Source organism: Nymphalis io, chromosome 13 (genome assembly GCF_905147045.1).
Source record: "Nymphalis io chromosome 13, ilAglIoxx1.1, whole genome shotgun sequence".
Lineage (NCBI taxonomy): Eukaryota > Metazoa > Arthropoda > Insecta > Lepidoptera > Nymphalidae > Nymphalis > Nymphalis io.
This window is the reverse complement of record NC_065900.1, coordinates 1,970,869-1,992,943: the sequence shown is the minus strand read 5'-3', so window position 1 is coordinate 1,992,943 and position 22,075 is coordinate 1,970,869. Positions and strand designations below refer to the sequence as shown.

The 22,075-nt window shown below is 32.3% G+C and overlaps 2 protein-coding genes across 2 annotated transcripts in view; one reads left to right on the top strand and one right to left on the bottom strand.

Moving 5' to 3' along the window:
* LOC126773077 (putative cysteine proteinase CG12163) overlaps positions 1 to 22,075 on the bottom strand; it is a 328,371-nt gene that overhangs the window by 140,066 nt on the left and 166,230 nt on the right. The window lies entirely within an intron of this gene.
* Positions 1 to 22,075, top strand: part of LOC126773068 (uncharacterized) — a 113,174-nt gene that overhangs the window by 42,958 nt on the left and 48,141 nt on the right. The gene's annotated exons all lie outside the window — the stretch shown is intronic.

Here is a 22,075-nt window from a genome sequence, read left to right as displayed (position 1 = left end):
TGGTTGATACTTCTTACGGTGGCAATGTCTACCAGCTGTGATGATTTAACGTCAGCTTGTCCATTTTTTAATCCTAACTATTTTAAATAACATAAAATTTAAAGAACGCAAAACAAAACAATAAGAGCGAAACTCCAATAACTTTGCTCACGTCTGACGTTGAATGTATAACAGAATTTCTTAAGTCTGGACAAAAATATATTAATCATTTCCGCTTTGACTTGATTTGAAACATCAGAAGCCGGGCTAGTTAATGGATCGATGGTAAATGATGGATGAAACGTGTTTTGTAAGCAAAACCTTTGTAATTGTCAACAAACTGCCATTAAAACGCCTGATATTTATTCTCAACTACAGTTTATTTTAGATTTTTGAAATGCAAAGATTCTTCAGTTTTTCATCGACTAATGTCTGAACTCATTATTATTTACAGGACTGGTTCATTTTTTGCCCAGAGAATCAGAATTGCGATTCAAAGTTGAATTGTTGCTAGCATTCTTGCCACCATTCCACGCGGTCAAGATTAGTACAATAACTATTTTTAATTTTTATTTGTATTTATTTAAGATTTTACTGTAAATAATTATGTATTTTTATTAGTTATTTATCTAGGCATAGTTGTACTTAAGCGTTTTTGTCTCTATTAAAAAAAACCCTCATTAAGTATATTTATTGTATTCAATTTAATTTATATATAAGTCAATCACTCACTCACAACAAACTCACTCACTATTGGAAAAATAAGGAAATAAAGCTAATTATTATTACAATTTATAAAATGTCATACGAAACTACACAGAAACTTCAATTAAGTCTTTCTTGTTTAAACCTGAATTTCTACCTAAGTTCAGAGTTAAAAGAGGTAACCATTCTAAAAATGCCAGACGTACGAAATTAAGCGGTTTGGACAATCCCCAACGCTTGTACGATACGTAGTCTAATGAAAAAAAGCCTTAATTTCGTTGGCTTCGAGTGGTCCAGAACATTGCGCTGTTCCAAAAGCTGGATATAAAAATAAACGGCTATTACCCTAATTGTGATATCTTTTTCGACTGCCTTTTAAAGGAGTCAATTGTTACTTATTTATTTTTTTCAGTATTATTTTGTACTTTCTAATGAACTTTTGATATTATTATTTAACATGATAATTGTTTGAGTTAATGTCTTCACTACTCTTTTTTTACGGTACTGATCCTCATTTTTTCCAAATTTATCCAATTTATTACTGATGCAAGCTCGTCTGGGTAAATACTAAACAGCCGTACTTAGTATTGTGTGTTTCGGTTTGAAGGGAGGGTGAGCCAGTGTAATTTCAGGCACAAGGGACATAACATCTTAGTTCCCATGATTGGTGGCGCATGTAAGTGCTAAATTACATTTCTTACAATGCCAATGTCTATGGGCGTTGGTGACCACTTACCATCAGGTGGTCATTCTATTATAAAAAAAAAACTTGTACGCGGTTTCTAATTATTTATTGTACTACCATATATAGAAACCACTGTTCACGGTTGTTTGCTTTGGAAGACGGATATACAAGGGGGATTGATAGGAATACATATATATAAATTAGCTCATAATGCTAGGCTGTGTCATTTGTGGTAACGAAAAATTAACAAAACATGTCAATTTAATAAATTAAAATGATTGCAAAATCTTCAAAGTCAGTTCTAAATATTTTTACATCAACATTTCTGAATTACCAAAAAAATTCTCTTCACCCAAAAAATATTTAGATAATGATGGTCAAATTAATTCTGAAATCAAATGTATTTCGACTAACTGATAGTTTTGTATACAAAAGTCAACGTTAGATAATATATATTTCATGCTGATTGATTGCGATGTGCCTTTGCATAAACTAATAACCGGTCGGATCAACACGTACATATTATATTTAAAAAAAAAACAACCACATAACCTTTGATATTTACGAGACGCATGTATATTGCAATATTGATTATATTGTAAAATACATACCAATCAAGTTAATGTCCTGATCACTTTTTATTTTAATAGTTCAAATTCATACGAGTACGTTCGAAGATTGCGAAATAATTTTATGTTAAATCGATAAACTTCAAGTAACATTTTGTTCAATGTTCCCTTTTAAAAATAGAACATTATTGATGTCACTTAATAAAATAAAGTTCTTTTAAAATATAAAATAAATTTTGAACACATAAATCAATTTTATATACTTATTTGTTTTACTTATTGTTAAACTTTATACACGGCCTAAAGCAGTAAGAATAATAGCAAAATGTTGCCAGCTATATTATTGTTGACAACATAATTAATTATGAGTGCGATGACAACGCTTGAGAACGTGACAAACATTACCATTGTGTTGGTAAGTTGATAATATATTGAAATAAATGGATCCAACTCGAGAAACTCGCAATATTGTTAATGTTGCCAAATTCATCTTTATTCTTTTTTTTTGTGCTGCCAGTTTTCATTATTGTTCTTATTATTCATGGAAACATTTTGCAATAACTTCCAAATAATGTATAGCTTTTAAATTATGTTAAAAGTACACGCTATGAGAAAAGTGTTATCTGGTTGAATTTTAGTTTATTATTTTCGAAAATAAAGATAAAAGTTCCTTTTACGGTCTAAACGATCGGCAAATTTCCAATAGAAAACGTGATATCGCTTTGACTTTGAACAATCGCTTGAAGGTTCACTAGTAATTGCTCCGTGAATAAAATGTTAACGATGCGGCATTGTATACAATATTTTCCTTTTTTATATAGCAGGAAAGCTCAGTGGCCACCTTCCATAGACACTGACACTGTATGCAATATCAATCAATCTGTCATATCCTCATAGTCATTGAAACTAAGAAGTATCAACTACTCTTTTCTATGTGGCCTAAGAATTAATGGTACGCTCATATAACTTGGCTTACTCATGCTTTAAATCAAAATATAGAGTTTGCATTGAATTCCCAAATAACGTCAATACAATATTTGAAATTGTTTGCTCTAGTTGCTAGCGTTTGAGAGTAAATCTGATATGTCTTTATTCAATAGCACTTTGAAATCGATGCTTGTTTTGTTAGTAAATTGAAGTGCATTTAATATTTTAATTTAACATTAACGTTTAAATTTTGTTCAAAACTTTGGTAGTGGCTAATATTTCAGTACCAATCAGATTGTTTTCAACTTTTGTTGGTGTTAGTTGATTTTTTTTATCCACTGATTACTTGGCGCTTTGTGCAAGCCTGCTTAGACCAAGACGACCAAGTTATATAATATAGGTTTTATAATATACACTATTAAAAAACAGTTAAGAAATTCGTAAATTACGGTAGAATGTAATATTTTATAGGTCGTAAAAATCAGACCGAGCAAAGGGCTCCTTCTTATTAAGAAGGAATTGACGTCAAATCTGCTACAGTGTCACTGTGCTGAATGACTTGAATAATTTAGATTAAATTACAATATATACGAGTGTCAGTGTTTTCTATTATGATGCGGGCGATGATTCGAAATTGACGAAAACCAATGTCGATTGCTCCTTCTCTAAAAATGAAGTATTTTCATACAACAGGGGTCAAATTTTCAAAAATCCTTCTTCAGTGCTAGCCTACAATTTAAAATGAACCCGTATGCAATTTTTCATTATGCTAGCCCCAATAGTTTTGGCTTTGCGTTGATATGACGGTTAGTCAGTCCATTATTCTTTAATATATATAGATAAGCTAAGTCAAAATAAACCTCATGTTGAAATGTATATCACACATGGTTAATTCTCGTTCTTAATGTTCCGTCACTTTTCGAAGGTTGAATTTGTTTAATGCTCTCATGCTCTTATTGAAAAAAGTCTTACACAAGTTTTAAGAGCACAATATCCTTCTGTGCCCTTAATTGTCACGTTACTTTCACCTGAAGATCGCGGGTCTAAATCTAGGCAAGCTATAGCTGGTAAAATAATTACAGGCACAAGGGACATAAAATCTTAGTACCCAAGGTTGGTGGCGCATTGGCTATGTAAGCGATGGTTGACATTTCTTACAATGCCAATGGCTAAGGGCGTTGGTGACCACTTACCATCAGGTGGCCTATATCCGTCCGCCTTCCTACTCAATATGAAAAAAAAAAATCTGTCACATACTCGTATTACCAGCTCGATTGTGCGATTAAAAAGTGTGCGTATTTCAGATTTCCAGCTTATCTTTTCATTTTTGTCAAATAATGGGATATTTTTGAGCTACTTAAGTTTAATTACTTTTAATAATTTTAATACAATTCAGTAATAAGAGAAGTGATTTCGGTACCATTTTTCGGTCGTGTCGAATTGCCCATCGGATTATGAGAGGGAGGGAATAAAAAGTGGACTTCTGAGGTCAACATCATTATTTTGATTCTCCTATTGTTATATTACAGCAGCAGAAATGTCAAATATAATAAGAAATTGACAAAGAATAAAGGTTATATGCAATGAGAATACGAATCGTTTTCGTTCAATGAGCGATATAATAGTTTTCATAAAATTTCCTAAAATAGTATTCAAAGTTTAAATATAAAATCTGGTTCAGACGGAACGTCTTTATCATAGCCGCTGGGGAATTTATATTCTTAATAAAACCATCTTTACGCACTTGGAGAGGTCAGAACTTACCGACGTATGTAACTTTGACTATTGTACTTTTATCCTATGTAATAATATGTCTTATCGCATTGGTAATACAGTCTAGTTTTGCGTGGATATTTCGAGCTTACTCTGTATTTGACGTACTTAAACCGAAGATACCTCCCTGAAATAAGACTTCAAATACATTTTACAAAGTTACGACTACCGTCTGGGACATTGGTTTGTCAATTTGTTTTATGTCCTGAGTTTTGGGTTTGGTTCCATTTTTAAAATAAAATTGGAACATGTTCCATTGAAGTAAATATATTTTTCTATAATCGTTTTCCTCTATCGATTACAGGGTATGGTAATCCCAAGATCCCATTTATTGTACTTAATGCCTGGTAATAATAGTAAACTAGGGAAGATTATTCTTACTTAATAAGGATATTAGCGTTAGGGTTTCAGGGTTTAACCTTTAACGGTTTGAAAGGTCAAATAGTAATTATCTTTACAATAACAGGGATAAAATACGATTAAAAGATATGCAGTGGTTTTATAGGTCGGCACTATCAACTTCCATTTTGCCGCTCTCAGGATATTCTATCGATGGTTTATTTTATGTTGGCCTCTGCAGATGGCTATCAACCATTCATTATTTATTTTTCTGATATGAACAGTACTTTGTAATGCTGTCTGATTTTATATGTGTGTACATAAACATCATTATTCTGGTTTTGGTTTAACTGGTGGTAGGGCTTTGCCCAAGCTCGTCTGGGTAGACATCACCCACTCATCAGATATTCTACCGCAAAATAGCAGTAAAAATGGGCATTGGTAACCGCTTTCCATCAGGTGGCCCATTTGCTCGTCCGCCTACCGATGTTATAAAAAAAATTCAAAACATTTACCAATGAGTTATTGAAGTTTCAACATTTAATTTGTGTAATAAATATTTCATAGTAGTCGTGTCGACTTCAACATAAACATCGATCCGTTTTGACCCAAGCCAGAATGAACTACAGGTCTGTTTAGGTGATACGATAAACTCGCATTAGGCTTGTCACTATATAAACAACATTTAATACAGCGAGTACTTCTCAGGTCTAAGATATTGCTTTTAAAACGTAGATTATTATTGACAGCCCTAAAGCATTGCAAGCATGGGGTATTGCTTCTTAATAGTGAATTAAGATATTAAAGACTTGCCCGTTGGGCCCGTCTGCACTGAAGCATTTATTTAATAAATGTTTCACTATCCATTCACCTATTTTAATATTTTAATGGCATGGATTTCATCCATCGACTGTCCATCGGTGAATAGCTTTATTATATTACATACAATGGTCTGCTTTTAATCAAACTTCGAATGGATATTATTTAAGTTTTACTGCCTTTGACTGCGTTTGACTGCCTCGTTGGTCTGGCTTGATGTGAGGCAGACTCGGAGGTCCTGGGTTCAATTCCCAGATCAAGCTAGTAAAAAGTTATTGGGTTTTTCTGTCAAAAAATTCTCAGTAGCAGCCCGGAGGAGTTGGAAGTGTGTACATTCCCGTGCCTCGAAAAGCACGTAAAACTGTTGATCCTGGGTCTGAACTCTTTCCGGTCGTGTCGGATTGCCGTCCCATCGGGTTATGAAAGTAAGGGAATAGAGAGTGCACCTGTGTTTGCGCACACACTTGTGCACTATAACATCTCCTACCTAGTTGGCTAATATCTCTTGAGATTGGCCGCCGTGGCCAGAATCGATCTGGAGGACATTATTATTATTATTATTATTTAAGTTTTAACATTTATAGAAATAAAAATTTACCAGCCACTTGACACGAGTAAAATTATATAATTTATTATGATCAAGAGGTAATTTTTATTATTAATCGGAATCGGAAATTCTAAAACGCCTGAGCTAAAGAACTTAAGTCTTTAGCTCAGGGGTAAGATGATGACCCTTATTATTACATTTAACAAGATCGTATAAAAATTATCGTATAATTTTTTTCATTCCAAATCTTTTTTGAAACGTCGAGATTTATTACATTCAGCGTAATTGATGACAGTTCATATAATATTGAATGGTGCTAGATAAGGAAACTGAGCACATAATATATACGATAATGTATGAAAATAAATAAATAAAGTAGCCGTAAAAGTATGTACTGCTGGGGTAAGATCTCATTTCGAGATTTGGAGCTTATTCCACCACTCTGCTCCAATATGGGTTGGTTGCAGAATATCATCTGACACATACTCATGTTAACGAAATTTTACTTTACATATAAATACAAATTAAGCACATGAAAATTCAAAACGGCCAGTTTGGAACCAGCAAAACTTGGCTTAGAACACATGTTCTCACCACTGAACCATTCCTGCTCTTAGTGATACGTAATTTCTCGTAGGATTTTTTTAAATTTCATTTTAATAATCTAATATATATAACAACAATTTAAGAGATATCAATATAATATATTATTCAAAAGGTCCTGTACATACAGCTGTTACATATCTGTGTATGAATAGTTCATGCGCCGTAGGGTTATCCGTGGGTCTGACTTAACATACTAAAGTTGTTGATCCACGAGCCTATAATAATATTACGGACTTAGAATAACAAAGGAGCTTAGGAAAAAATAATACGATAAATTCTTCACGGTATATTTAATATTAAAATGAAAATATATTGCGTTATTTATGCAAGCCTGCCTGTGCCTCGGAAAGCACGTAAAGTTGATTTTGAATCTGAACTCTTTTCGATAGAGTTGGATTGTCATCCCATCGGAATGGGAGAGAGATAGAGCGCAACTGTGTTGATCAGTATGATCACTTGACCAGTAAGATATATTATCCTTAAATGGTTAGTTAACGTATAAAATATATGAGGTATGTTTTTCTGGACTATTAGAATGATAGCCGCGACAGAAATCGATGAAGAAGTCAACATCATCATCATCATAAATATTTCATGCCATTTGAAAGTTAATAACTTTAAATTGAGAAAACCACATATAAATAAATAAATAAAAATCAAATTGTATACTTTTAGCAAAATTCTCATACAACGTTTCAGAGATCATAAAACGCAAGTATTTACGATAAGATAGGCTATAAATTTTAACTACGCAAGCAATTGCTCCAATATTTTAAACATGTGCTTCTCAACCTGTGAGCGAAGTATCTAAGTATTTAAAAATTTAAAAAAGGAATGCAATTTATTTCAATTTTTTTTTTCATGTTAAATATAAATGAGTACACATTATATTATGCCGTTTAAATAATATAACTTGTTTTTAATACACTTATGTACTTAGCTGTAAAAATAAATTCAAATTTTCCTAATAAAATTAAAGTAGAAAATATGGTTATGTATGTAAATATGTTTATGGTATATGTTTGTATAGGCGTATATACAATTATAATATAGGAGGTATGTTTTTGTTTGTTAATAAATTTGATTATATATATTTGTATCTTTGAGGTAATAATATTTCATTAACATAGAAGCTAGCTTATAAGATTGCTGATTCCAAGATCGTGCGTTTCAAATCCCGGGTGATCTAAATTTATTTATTGGTACAGGAATTTGAGGAATTTCATTAAAGAAGCGAACCTTGCCCAAGCAAGAATGAATTGACTTCTCAAAGACGGAAACTTGGTTTTTCTTTAAAAAATAAAAATCATAGTGAGTTTATTTTTAGTGTGAGCTTGAATGTTGGTAGTTCTTAAACTGCCGCTTCTCTCTCAATCAAAAAGTAAAAGAAGAACTCTCTTCGGTCGTGTCTGATTAATGTCCCATTTTACAATATGAGAGAGAGAGAGAGACAGGAAATATAATATTTAGTCACTATAATCTCCTGCACAGTTAGCTAGTTTATTATATAATATATCACCTTCCATGAGCGGAACACAGCACGGGAGAGGTTGCGGATGCGTTATATTGACACGATATTGCAGCCTCTATGAGCTACACAGAAGACATAACGGTTCAAAAATCCCACATAGCCAAAAAAGAGCCAATAAAATCATGTCTCTCCTTAAGCTCGTCTTACGATAAAGCAGTCTATAAATGTTCAACTGCTAAAGAGAGGAGCTTTTGAAGAGAAAAGTTTAAAGCTTATTCCGACTTACGTTTGTCAATCTAGAATACAAACAATTATAAAAGCTTATCAGCTTTATTTATAAGGGATGTTGAGCGGTGTTTAACTAAACACTAATCTCTCTCTTCCTAACATCTTTTAACAAATATTCGAAAGAAGAAGACACAGTATTGTTCAACTAACAACATAACATTAACGAAGTTATTTAAGGTTGTGAAACGTTGTTGTAGGAAAACTTTTGTTCTATTTATTCATCAAACTAAGACTGCTTGAAGACTCGTTCTACGTTATTGAAGTTAGAGGCACTTATTTTGTCAGTCGCAGCAGAAATGTTGAATTATTTTTGCAACATTTTAATGGCCATGATATGCCTTGTTTAATATACCATTTTGCTGATTTCAAAAATAAATTTCAGTCAGTAAATAAAATATTTATTTAGATTATGTACGTATATAATGAAGGAGCTTGGAATTAGTATTCGTTGATTTTTATACACGATACATAAATATAATGACGGGTATATGATTGACGAATAATTGTACTGTCTTGCCTGTTCTTCTTTTTATGTTATAGGTATATAGGCGGAAGGGCAAATTAGGCACCTGATGTTAAGTGGTCACCACCGCCCATAGACACTGGTAATGTAGGAAATATTAACCATTCCTTATATCGCCAGTGCACCACCAACCTCGAGAACTAAGGTATTGTGTCCTTTTGCCTGTAATTATACTGGCTCTCTCATCCTTTAAACCGTAACGCAACAATAAAAGGTATTGCTATGTAGCGGTATAATATCTGGTGAGTAGGTGGTAACTACCCTACAGACGGGCTTGCACAAAGTGCTACCTCCGTTACATTATTTATTTATTACATTCCAAACAGATGGTAGCTTTACATTAAATTTCATCTTATAAAATAAAGTGCTCATAAGAACATGAATGACTTAATATGATAATAATTCATAGATTTCATACAGGATATAATTATTATACTTAATTTGAATTTATTAATTAATTTAATAAGTGGAAAAAGTAAATATTAAATTCTCGCCTCCTTGGTCTATTGGCTAGATATAAGGCTGTGAGGTCCTGAGTTCAAACACCAGGTCGGACCAATAAAATGTTTTTGGGTTATTCTGTCAAAAAACTAAATAACAGCCCGAAGTCTTGAAATTGGAGCTGTGTACATTCTCGTGCCTCTAAAAGCACGTAAAGCCATCCTGCACCTGAACGCTTTTCGGTCTTGTCGACTTGCCATCCCATCGGATTATAAGAGAAGGAGTATAGATAATGCATATGTGTTTGCGCATACACTTCTGCACTATAATATGTCTTACGCAGTTGCAAAATCTATCTTGAGATTTGCCCCCGTAACCAAAATCTGATATCATTATTATACTAAAATAATTATATTTAAATATTACACGCCAAAATACAAATCCTAATAAGAATATATTTATAGCTCAAATTAATAATATCTGAACATTGTTTGGCTAACTACTACAGTAACATAAAACAGAGTTGTGCGTGTAGAAACGATATAGATATTAAGGATCGTGTCTTACTTGTCAAATCCTTACAACCGACTTAGTGTAATACGCTATTTTGATGCGTATATCATTTAAAAGTTTTAATTACTTGTGTCAAACTCGCATATCACTTTTTGACATATGACAATTGTATTCTGCGATGAGTTTTTATTATTCTACTGTTAAACTATTACGGTATATTTTACAAAATAAACATCAGTTTTTATATGAATATGGTACTTGTGTTCGTTATTCCAGATAGTAACAGCCTGTGAATATCACACTGCTGAGCAAGGCCTCCTCTCCTTTATTGAAGAAGGTTTGGTGCTTATTCCACTTCGATGCTCCAATGCGGGTTGGTGGAATACACACGTGGCAGAATTTCAGTGAAATTAGATACATGCAAGCTTCCTCACGATGTTTTCCTTCACTGTCAAGCACGAGATGAATTATAAACAAAAATTAAACACATGACAATTCAGTGGTGCTTGCCCGGGTTTGAACCCACAATCATCAGTTCATATATATAGAGATAGCAGATCATCAGCACGTACACACACACACAAACACACACACACACACACACACACACACAAACCCATATACATACAAAAACATTTTTCATTTGTTATTTTATATACATATATATTTATTACGACTTTAAAGGTATCTAGGAATCTAATCTAGTGTGCAATGAATTGTCGAGGAATCGCTGACTCTGATAGTACAATTTATTTTAGTTTCAAAGTCAGAGGTCCACCACCAGTGTTGCTAATGTAAAAAAATCCTAGATTTAGACAATACTGGAAATAGATTGTGTATATGATTCTTTTGGGTGATAAATAAAAAAATATTATTATTATCAGTTACGATTCACGCGTTCTGACCACTAGGCCATCTTGGTTATTCCGGATAACAGCTGTAAACTAGTGAAACAAATAAAGATCAAAATATATATATATATATATATATATAAATAATCAACCCGTGGTTGTCATTTTTTTATATTTTGGTTGTAAAAATTTTTCAAAGTAAATTGATTTATCTGAATCGTACTCAAATATTTGATTTCTAAATGTATTAGACAACATTATAACATTTACGTTACATTTTTAATTCGTATTTGATTAAATATTTCTTTTCTAGAAACAAAGCAATTAATTAATATATAAATCTCTCAATCCCGCTACGTAGCCTACTTTAGCGCCTTTATTGATTAACAAAACGACTATGTTTTGACCGTCCTATATTTCATTTGGCAAAATATATTGTTTCATTGTTTTTACGTCATAAAATTTTAATAAAACTTTATTATTGACTTATAATATAGTTTTATTAAAATTTTACTACCTTCTTCCAAGGTCAAGGTATTTTGTTTCCGTACCGGTGGTAGTTTCTAATTTGAAGAGCAATAAGTAAGTGTAATGCGTCTATATTGAATAAATGTCTTTTTTTTATTGAGTATTTAACGTATATAGTATACGTTATATTAGAAGTAAAATAATAAAATAACAAAATTTTCTACTTTAACTAGAACATTTTATTTTGTTCCAGAAAAATCGCACTATAAGTAAATTTAGAACCACAGCTTGAGCAAGTTTGTAATCAATAACAAAAGATGACATCCAGTTTATAAAAATAGAAAGAAAAGTCATTCAAATTATTCACATGCAAACATAAAGATTTATACAGCCAAGAACTATTTTATGAAAATAAAATTTATTACAAAATATATTATACAAATCTAATTTAAAAATAGCGACTGTACAAATTGTGACTGCGAGAAATATTGACAAGAACGCTAGCAGCATTTCTCCGTCGAATCGCATTTCAGAAACTGTGAACTAAATATGCTTTAAAATTTATTTTTAAGTTACACGGCTACTCCATGGTAAGTGGTGATCACCGTCCCTAATATTGGCACTGAAACATTAACCATTCCTTATATTGCCATTGTGCCACCAACCTTAGAAACAAAGATATTATGTCCCTTGTAATAATTAAACTGATTCGTTTTAACAAGGCTCTTCTACCAAGTGAATACATTTACCTCTTCTTTCAAATATTACGTCAAAATCATTCGAATTATTTTGATAATGGTAAATAATAAAATAATTTTTCATTCACCATTCTGAAGCATTTGAAATAAATTTTTTGAATGTCAATTTATTTTTTCCCGAACGAAGTCAATAATAGTGTTATTATAGTAAAAGTAAACATTTCAATTCATCATGTAATTGAAACTCAATTCTAAAATTGTTCGTAGTTTAACATATATTATACTACCTCCTCCTAACCACTTTCCTGTAATTGTCCTAAACAAAATTAAAACAATACAACTATCATATAACAAGTGCAAGTCCGTGACAATCACTCGTTTCAGATTTCAGAGGACAATACGATTCAGTTTGAATAATAGACTAGTGTACATCCAGACAAATAAAAGTATACAACACAATTTTAACATTAAATTACTCCTATTCGTTTTACGTTTTTGTAGCGCCTGCAAGTAAACTTTATTTTAAACATTTTCTCGTTAAGATTCAGTCTGTGCATATATTTTAATGCTTTGCCATTCTTGGGAACTAATTTGTTATCTCGTTTGTGGCTGTAATTACACTCGCACATCCTTCTTACGTACACAGCAATAAGCATTTGAATAGCAAACACTTGGATGCTATTTAGCATAAGAATAATTAGAAAAGTTGTGTTTCACTTTTAACTAACTATTCTTTTTTAATAACTCAAACTGAATTAAAGAGTGAATGTCAGAATCATGAATGTTGTTGATCTGTTTTATATCTCACTATTACGTGTATCTTCATTATTATTATTATTTTATCACATTATAACCATGTCATACATTAAAAAATATGTCTAATTTTGTTACTACATTATAAAATATTATAATGTAGTAACAAAGGTAGTATTAGTTCTATGATTTATTACGCTGGGTGATTCTTTTTGGCCAACGTTGTAGTGTTCATTACTCCAAACTTGTGTCGGGTTACCTTTGTGTGAAAATGAATAGTAAGCGCAGCTTCCATTATATTTTTACACAATAGCGACTACAAGGTATGGATAGACTTTTAAAACAGTCAGACAGAAGTTTTAGAGGTCATTGAATCAGGAATCTATCTGCTTCTATATTTCTATTTATTTAACTCTTTTATATATTGACGATAATAATTATTTTTGATATCAATATTTCTAGCCGAGATGGCTCAGCGTCTAGGACAATTGGTTTTTAATCGATGATTGTGGGCTTAAACCCGAGTAAGTGCAAGTGGGAATTAGTTGAGTTTTTGTGTATTTAGTTTGTGTAGAAAAAGATACAGGCTATCAGATGAAATTCTACCACGTGTATATAACCTTCCACATGAGAGGAAAGTAAGCCCAGCAGTGGGACATTAAGTGACTGTTATATCACGTTACTTATTAACGTTTAAGTATTCTTTGGGTTCTCAATATATTTAAACCAAACAACTTTGTCATTTTTTTGTGTAATTGTGACGTAATAAAACTATCGATGGGGTGACTGACTTCTAATCAGTGACGGTAAATGGAATGACGGTCTATCAAGGCTACTGTTAAATGTGGATGGTAGGTATACCTTACTGCTATATATTATTATAATAATAAGAAATATATGTTTATATCTGATGACACCAAAACTTTATTATTTATATTTAATATGAACATTTATTTATTGTTTTTATTATATACTTTTATATTTGTAAAAGATAATTTATATCAGAACTATTTGGCGATAAAAACATTGGGATCATGAATTCTTTATAGAAATATAATGTTTCTTTAATTTTAACTCTTCGCTCAATATAATGCGTCTTCCACTTAGCGGGCTTCTTGATACTGGAAACTGTAAAACATCTTTGTCGAATGCGGTCACGTGTTCACTCACGAGATGATCTCATATAACGTATTATAACATCGTTACTATCTTTAGCGACAACCGCCTGACTGACGCTAACTAAATATAATTAAAGGCACAAGGGAGATAAACTTATTTCTTAAGGTTGGTGGCGCACTGGCGATGGAATGGTTTTAATTTTTCTACCAGCATAAATGTCAATAAGAAGGAGTGAACACTTACTTTCAGACAATTTACCATTCAGCCTACTTATTATAAATAACATCATCCTTCTTAGGAACACTTTTGCAGGTGGGTTGGTTACATTATAAGTGGTTGAGAGTATTAATGAATGTGCTTACAAAAACTTCCAGGGCAACTAAATCAGCTACCAATTAGCTCTTAAGACATCTGCGACTTGATTTCTGATTTTCTTAATATGATGGCACGGCAATCCGATATGAACGGACACAGATCATATGAAAAACCAACATGTCTATTTATTACTGACAATTCTCTGACACAAAAATTTCAATAGCTTTCATCCAACTCAGGATTTAAAACAAAGCAGTATTTTGTGTCATAAAAGCAACCTACTAAATCAACAAGGCTATCGAGGGTAAATCAATATTCACGTACAATATTTCTTTAATTATTTTTTTATTTTTTATAGTATAATTAGGCGAACGAGCATATGGGCCACCTGATGGTAAGTGGTCACCAACTCCCATAGACATTGTCATTGTAAGAAAAGTTAACCATCGCTTATATCGCCAATGCGCCACCAACCTTGGGAACTAAGATATTATGTCACTTGTGTCTGCAATTACACTGGCTCGCTCACTCTTTAAACCAGAACACAATACAAACCAAGTACTGCTGTTTTGTTTACCACAAATATCTGATGAGTGGTGGACCTATCCAGACGAACATACACAAAGTTCTACCACCAGTATTTCATATGAAAACATTAAGTGCAAATATAAACGTGCCTTGGAGAGTCTTGAAGTAAATTTAAGCTGAATATACAATATTATTACAGCAAGCAAATTTAATTTCCTACCAAGATTACGACACATTGACGTTCAAAGTTAATACTCTGTATATATGGAGTGTAAACGATACGACTAAATTATGTGGTTAGAAATTCTTATGATATACTCTTTATTGAATAAATATTTAAATATTTTCATTATATTTTCAACATTGGTTCAATATTTTGTAAGCATTCTGGTTTGTTGAGCAAGTGAGACAGTATAAAATGCAATGGAATATGAAATTAATGTTTTTTTTTTACTTGTACTGATAGTGATTTGAAAAGGTGACGTATGATAAAATTCTAAAAATTTTATACAGTCATAACATAAGCATAATCATTGAATGCAGTAATAATAACAGTAACAGTTGGAGTAATATTCTGCAATAGAGACTGAAACAAACAAACAAATGACGTTCGTTTTATCTTACACTTGGTGGTAGGGCACGTATTGTGGTACCATGTGACAGTAGATTTCGTTTTTCGAATGTACGAGATGTAAAGATTACATGACATTAGTTCTTTTTTTTATAGAACAGGAAGGTGGACGAGCATATGGGCCACCTGATGGCAAGTGGTCACCAAACGCCCTTAGACATTGGCATTGTAAGAAATATCAACCATCGCTTATAGCCAATGCGCCACCAACCTTGGGAACTAAGATTTTATGTCCCTTGTGCCTGTAATTACACTGGCTCACTCACCCTTCAAACCGGAACACAACAATATCAAGTATTGTTGTTTTGCGGTAGAATATCTGATGAGTGGGTGGTACCTACCCAGACGAGCTTGCACAAAGCCCTACCACCAGTAGAGCGATATCATGATATTTTTCTATGAAGAAAAAGATAATAATTTGTTTTTGTGATCTGTAACGACCCTTGAAAATATAATTTATAAGTATAATATTTTTTTTTTATATTAAAATGAACTTACCCATGTAAAATAAAATAAAGTACCTCTTAAGAGTACGTGAGCAAGGGAAATAGATCGTAGTTCCCCTGTTTGGTGGCGCATTGAAGATGTAAGAGATAGTTATTATTTCTTACGGTACCAATGTATTTGGCAAGAGGTGACCACTTACCATCAGGTGGGCTATTTACCAGTGAACCTATTTATTAAAAAAGAATCAACAAAATACCTCAAACGGGTCCGTGGTACTGTTACAAAATTGATTTTTAAGATTTAACACACACATACATCACACACTGATACATAAACTTGATTTAAACATAATAAGTTCGTAGAATTGTAACTTTTACTACGTACATATTTCATGAATTTCCATGAACTCGTTGTTAGAAGAAAGTTTTTGGCATCGTTTGCCAAAACTTCAATGAAAGATCCATGTAAGATATATATTTAATTTTTACATTATTTGCTATTTAAAGTATCTCACTTAAATTCTACAAGGAGAAACATACATAAATGTACAAGAATATCGCCGTAATATGTTCGCCTGATTTATTTCGGATGCCAATCTAAAATTATACTATCCGTTTGCGTTGGAGATTTTATAGTGCACAAGCGTGTGTGCGATGTTCTCTCTATACCCTGCCATACTCCAATACAAACACTTAGAATCGAGTAGAGGTCTTACCCGTTTAAATAAGTACGATATTCTACCGCCAAACAGAGAAGGGAGAGTGAGCCAGTGTAACTACAGGTACAAATAACATTAGTCTTAGTTCCCAAGGTTGTAGATGCAAGGAATGGAGAGAAGGTCTTTAACCAGCAGATTATATTTAGAAGCTGTTACGTTACTATATTGTTACAACCATTCATAAGGCAGAAGAAATTTAAACGCAAGTATAAATAAAAAATAGCCCAATGGATGACGTCACGGAATAAAGTTAGTCCTACATTATGGAAAATCTCATTTTTTACGTTACCCTCTCACTTTCAAGAGGCTTGTGGGGCGAGTATATTAATGGATATACGGGATCGGCATTTGAATAAGGATAATATTTATTGCTACGTTTTCAGTTGGAGGGAAAAACATGTTATTTTAATTAATCAAATATCAAGATAACATCACAGGTCGTTGAATAGTCTAGACAAGATTATATTTGATTTATGACAACCATCAATATTTTAATGGTAACTTCTGAATGTAATTAAACGTGGGAGGAGATTGCTTGTCTGATACAAGAATCAGCGACCATATATAATCATCATACAAACATAATACATTTGTGTGCGTGTCACACTGTCACTTGTGAACATTTATCACAAACACACACAACAACAAGGCGCTCCTTTTTTATTTCGCAGGATAAAGTAATAGTTTGTAAATGTTCCTCAGCTGGACTAAGGCTGCTTCTCTGCTTCTCTATTAGGAAGGTTTGGAGCTTATTCCATTCACACACACACACACACACACACATATAAAGAAGATGTGGCAGCTGTTCATCCGTAATGTGCATTTTGCCTTTCCTTACTATAATTTTTATTTATTTAAATAATACGTAGGCGGACGGGCAAACGCCCACCTGATGGAGAGTGATCACCTTCGTCCACAGACATTGGCGCTGTAAGAAATATTCCCCATTATTTAAATGACCAGTGCGACACCAACTTTGGGTAATAATATATCATTCATTATTTACATCGCTGGAGCGTAACCGACTTTGCGAAGTAAGACGTTATGTCACTTGTGCCTGTATTCACACTAGTTCACTCAACCTTCAAATTGTAATACAACTACAATAAGTACTGCTGTTTGGTGGTAGAATATGTGATTAGTTCGGGTACTTATTCAGATGGACTTGCACGAAGTGATTTACAAACTTTCAAAAATTAAGCTAATCAAAATTCGCTGAACCATGCTGACTCTTATATTAAAAGCACAGGAATGGTAGGTAATGAAACTAAAAGAAACAATTCACACACTTCGTTGCTTGTAATAATATCTCCTTGTATAACCTAAAGATCCGAAATAATAACGCATGTCATTCGCAGAACTGATTCGTTGTGATGAGTGTTAGCAATCAGTTCTGCGTGGTTCAGGCCGTTAACATCATATTGTATTAAGTATATTCTATTATTAATAGGCAAATATATATTGAATATTATCTGCTTGATTCGAAGGTATAAAGAACGTTTAATATTTCTTACAGAATCAATGTCCATATGCATTGAAAATATACGATCAAATGGTTCAATTGACAGCCCGCCTTCCAATTTTTATATACAAAAAACTTATATATGTATGTAATATTTTCAGCTTAGAATTTGTTTGAATTATATTATTGTAATAAGATCTCTTAAATAATATAATATCCTTGGATAATATTCACACACGGCCATCTCATCCCACTAAACAGAGCTTGTACTATGGAAACCAGACAATTGATATACTACATATACTACTTTTCTTTTGTAAATAATTACTTAGATAATTACACCCAGACTCAGGACAAACAGACATGTTCATGCACACAAATGTCTATCCTGGGTGGGAATCGAAACCACAACCTTCGGCTTAAAAGGCAAGTATCTACCAACCACGCCAACCCGCCAGTCGATATAATAATATAAAATTAACAAATAAACACAACTTATTTATCTATATATTATATTAAGAATTACTTCATGTTTAATATTATTTCATCAAATTTAAAAAAAGAAAGTAATTTCAATAAAAAAAAATCTCGTATTCAGTTGGGTCAAACGTTGAATAATTTATTATTTTATATAAAAATATTTTTACAAATAATGAATCAAATGGGTTGTTTACTAAAACCGGCTCCGATAATATTGTATTGGTTGAAAAATACAATTCATATACATTTATAAGTATATACAGAAATTGGCAAGATATTCATGATATTGACAAATAAAATATTAAAATAAAATTAAACGCAAAAAATATCAATTGAGATTTATTTTCAAATTTCATCTCGAGCTTATCGATCGCTTTCTATTTTTCTATTACTGTTATATTGTAATGGAAAACATAAAAGTATCGTATAACATAAAAATCGGTCTAGTGACTAGCTGAAAGACTATAGTACGTGTGTGTTCGATTGTGAGAGATGAGAATAATTAAATACTAAATTTATTGTAAAAAAAATAGTAAGTTAGTAATATGCTGTGAACGTCCCACTGCCATATAGTGTCCACGCCGTTTTTTGCGTCATCGGTTGCTATCGACCAATTACAATTCAGGTTAAAATTAAGTAAATTAGAAAATATTTGGATCTTCCATTGCTTCAATGCGCTTGGTGGACACACATGTGGAAGAATTACAGTGAAATCAGATATATGCAAGTTTCCTCTCGATGTTTTCCTTTACCGTTGAGCACGAGTTTAATTGTAAACACAAATTAGGATTTGTTTAATATAAAAAATTTCTTTTGAAATTAATGTGAAAGACGCCTCGCATAATTTTTCCAATTCACTATAATGTGAAAACACCAAGCCTTTTCAGCGTTGTCATGACCCGCATCCTACAAATAAAGTACCTTTATGCGATCTTCATGATTCTAAGCATCGTTTGCCTAATATTTGAGTTTATGACGTAATAAACGCCTCACATAAAAATATATACTGGGCTCTCTAAGCGCGCTTCTAGCAGACATTACGTTACTCGTAGGCTGTAACTCGCAAAACGATCTGTTAAAATTTTTTAGGATGATTATGTAAAATATACACCGTGATATGTTATGTATTTTAAGGGATAATGGCTTTTATTTTTATATGATATTAGGAATGTTATTAGATATTGTGATTGAAACTGTTTTTTTACAAAAATTGAGCCAAATTTCAACTATTAAAACGGTTTTGGTGTTATACTTACACTGAATTCAAAGCGCTTAATTCCTAGAAGTGACGTGTTTCCACAACATATTCGATAATCTCTATCACCGTTACCAAGAATTATATTCTCTCTTTCTATAAATAGAGATCAATTAGAAAATATAATTCTTTCTTTCTTCGCAACTTAGATCAATTAGATTTATATAATTGATCTATATTTCCATGCGTTGTATATTTCTAATAAATGAACTTAGTCTTTTTAGATTCAAAACTAATGTTTTAATATTTTTGACGGCGTGGCGTGGTTGATAGATACTTACCTTTCACGCCGAAGATTGTGGGTTCTATTCCCACCCAGGACAGACATTTGTGTGCATGAACATGTCTGTTTATCCTGAGTTTAGTTGTAATTATCTATATAAGTATGTATTTACAAAAGAAAAGTAGTATGGCTTAGATTGGGATCAGATGGCCGTGTGAAAAAAAAGGAAGAAAGAAAAGTATATTAAAAACAAAAAGCTATCGATCGAACTAAAACTGTTTCATAAAAGGTAAACAATATTTTGGATGTATAAAGCAACGCACTACACGCACATTAATCATACACACAAACACATACACACATACATACGCCTCATACGAATACAGCACACACACGTACATGTACTGCATCGTTAATTTCAATCTTATAAAATAAATTGAAGATTTTTTTATTTTTTGTTGACATGAGTATAAATAGTATTATGCTCATTTTTCAAACGCTTCCTTGGATTACATTTAGATATCTGCTGTTACGTTCCACGTATTCTTTCACTGAACCATCTCAGACATTATAATATCGTACCAAACATGTGATCCAGTAACTTGAGATCTGTTTTATTGTATTCATTAGAAAATATAAGGTTGATTGCCCTTTAAATTCCATCTGTGTTTTTAATTCCAAATCCACTACTATATTAAAATTATATAAAATAATTAAAAAAAATACATTTGCCGGTAGTACGTAAAATGTTTTCGAAACAAATTGGAAGTTATCAATTGGGAAAAAAAAATTCACCTCTGAATAAAAAATATAATATTTAGAAAACTTGGACATTGTTACACGAAAAATGACGATCAATTTGTGATATTTATTTTGAAATACTAAGATATATGTATATTCACAATATATTTTGTTATCAAAATAATCAGAGTATTATTTTACTTCACCGTGATTGACAAATCTGACATTCAAAACACGATTAAGTCGACATAATATTTTACCTAAGGCTTGGTCTCCATGAGCGCTCCTTGATTGTAAAAATAGCCTGAATATATTGCCTTATTGTGAAATAAATATTTTTGCTATAGAATATTTCTTTTGTCTAAGTAATCAGTTTAGCTGTCAGTTTTTTTTGGTATGTTCGTTTATTTCGTGTTTCATCGTTATTATTAACTTTATTTATGACCCAATTGGCTTGGAGATTCGATTGTTGATTTGACATTCAAATCCAATGTTTGTTTTATTTATGTAATTATGCGTCACTTCACATTCGATTTTTTTTTATTCTACCGCAAAACAGCAGTACTTGGTATTGTTGTGTTCCGGTTTGAAGGGTGAGTGAGCCAGTGTAATTACAGGCACGAGAGACATAAAATCTTAGTTCTCAAGGTTGGTGGCGCATTGGATATGTAAGCGATGGTTGACATTTCTTACAATGCCAATGTCTAAGGGCGTTGGTGACCACTTACCATCAGGTGGTCCATTTGCTCGTCCGCCTACCTTTTCTATAAAAATATACATAAGTTATAGTATAGTTATATAAGTTAGTTGTAAAGACGTTAATTTCGTCGATGTTAGTTAAGCAATTTATAAGCTCGAAAATTTAAGCCCATATCATTTTTACGTCCAGAAAACCAAAGCTGTATCCGCTTATCTGGATAAGGTACAAGCAACAAGATTTACTTTAGACGATAAAGTCAACGGCTCGGAAACCATCGCTGAAATCGCCAACGCACCACCAATCTTGGGAAATAAGATGTTATGTCTTTTGTGCCTGTAATTGCACTGGCACACTCACACTTCAAACCGGAACACAATAACAAGTACTGCTGTATTGCGGTAGAACATCTGATGAGGGGGTGGTACCTACCCAGACAAGCTTGCACAAAGCCATACTACCAGTGTATCTGATGCAAACGCAAATGAAATTCATACGTTTATA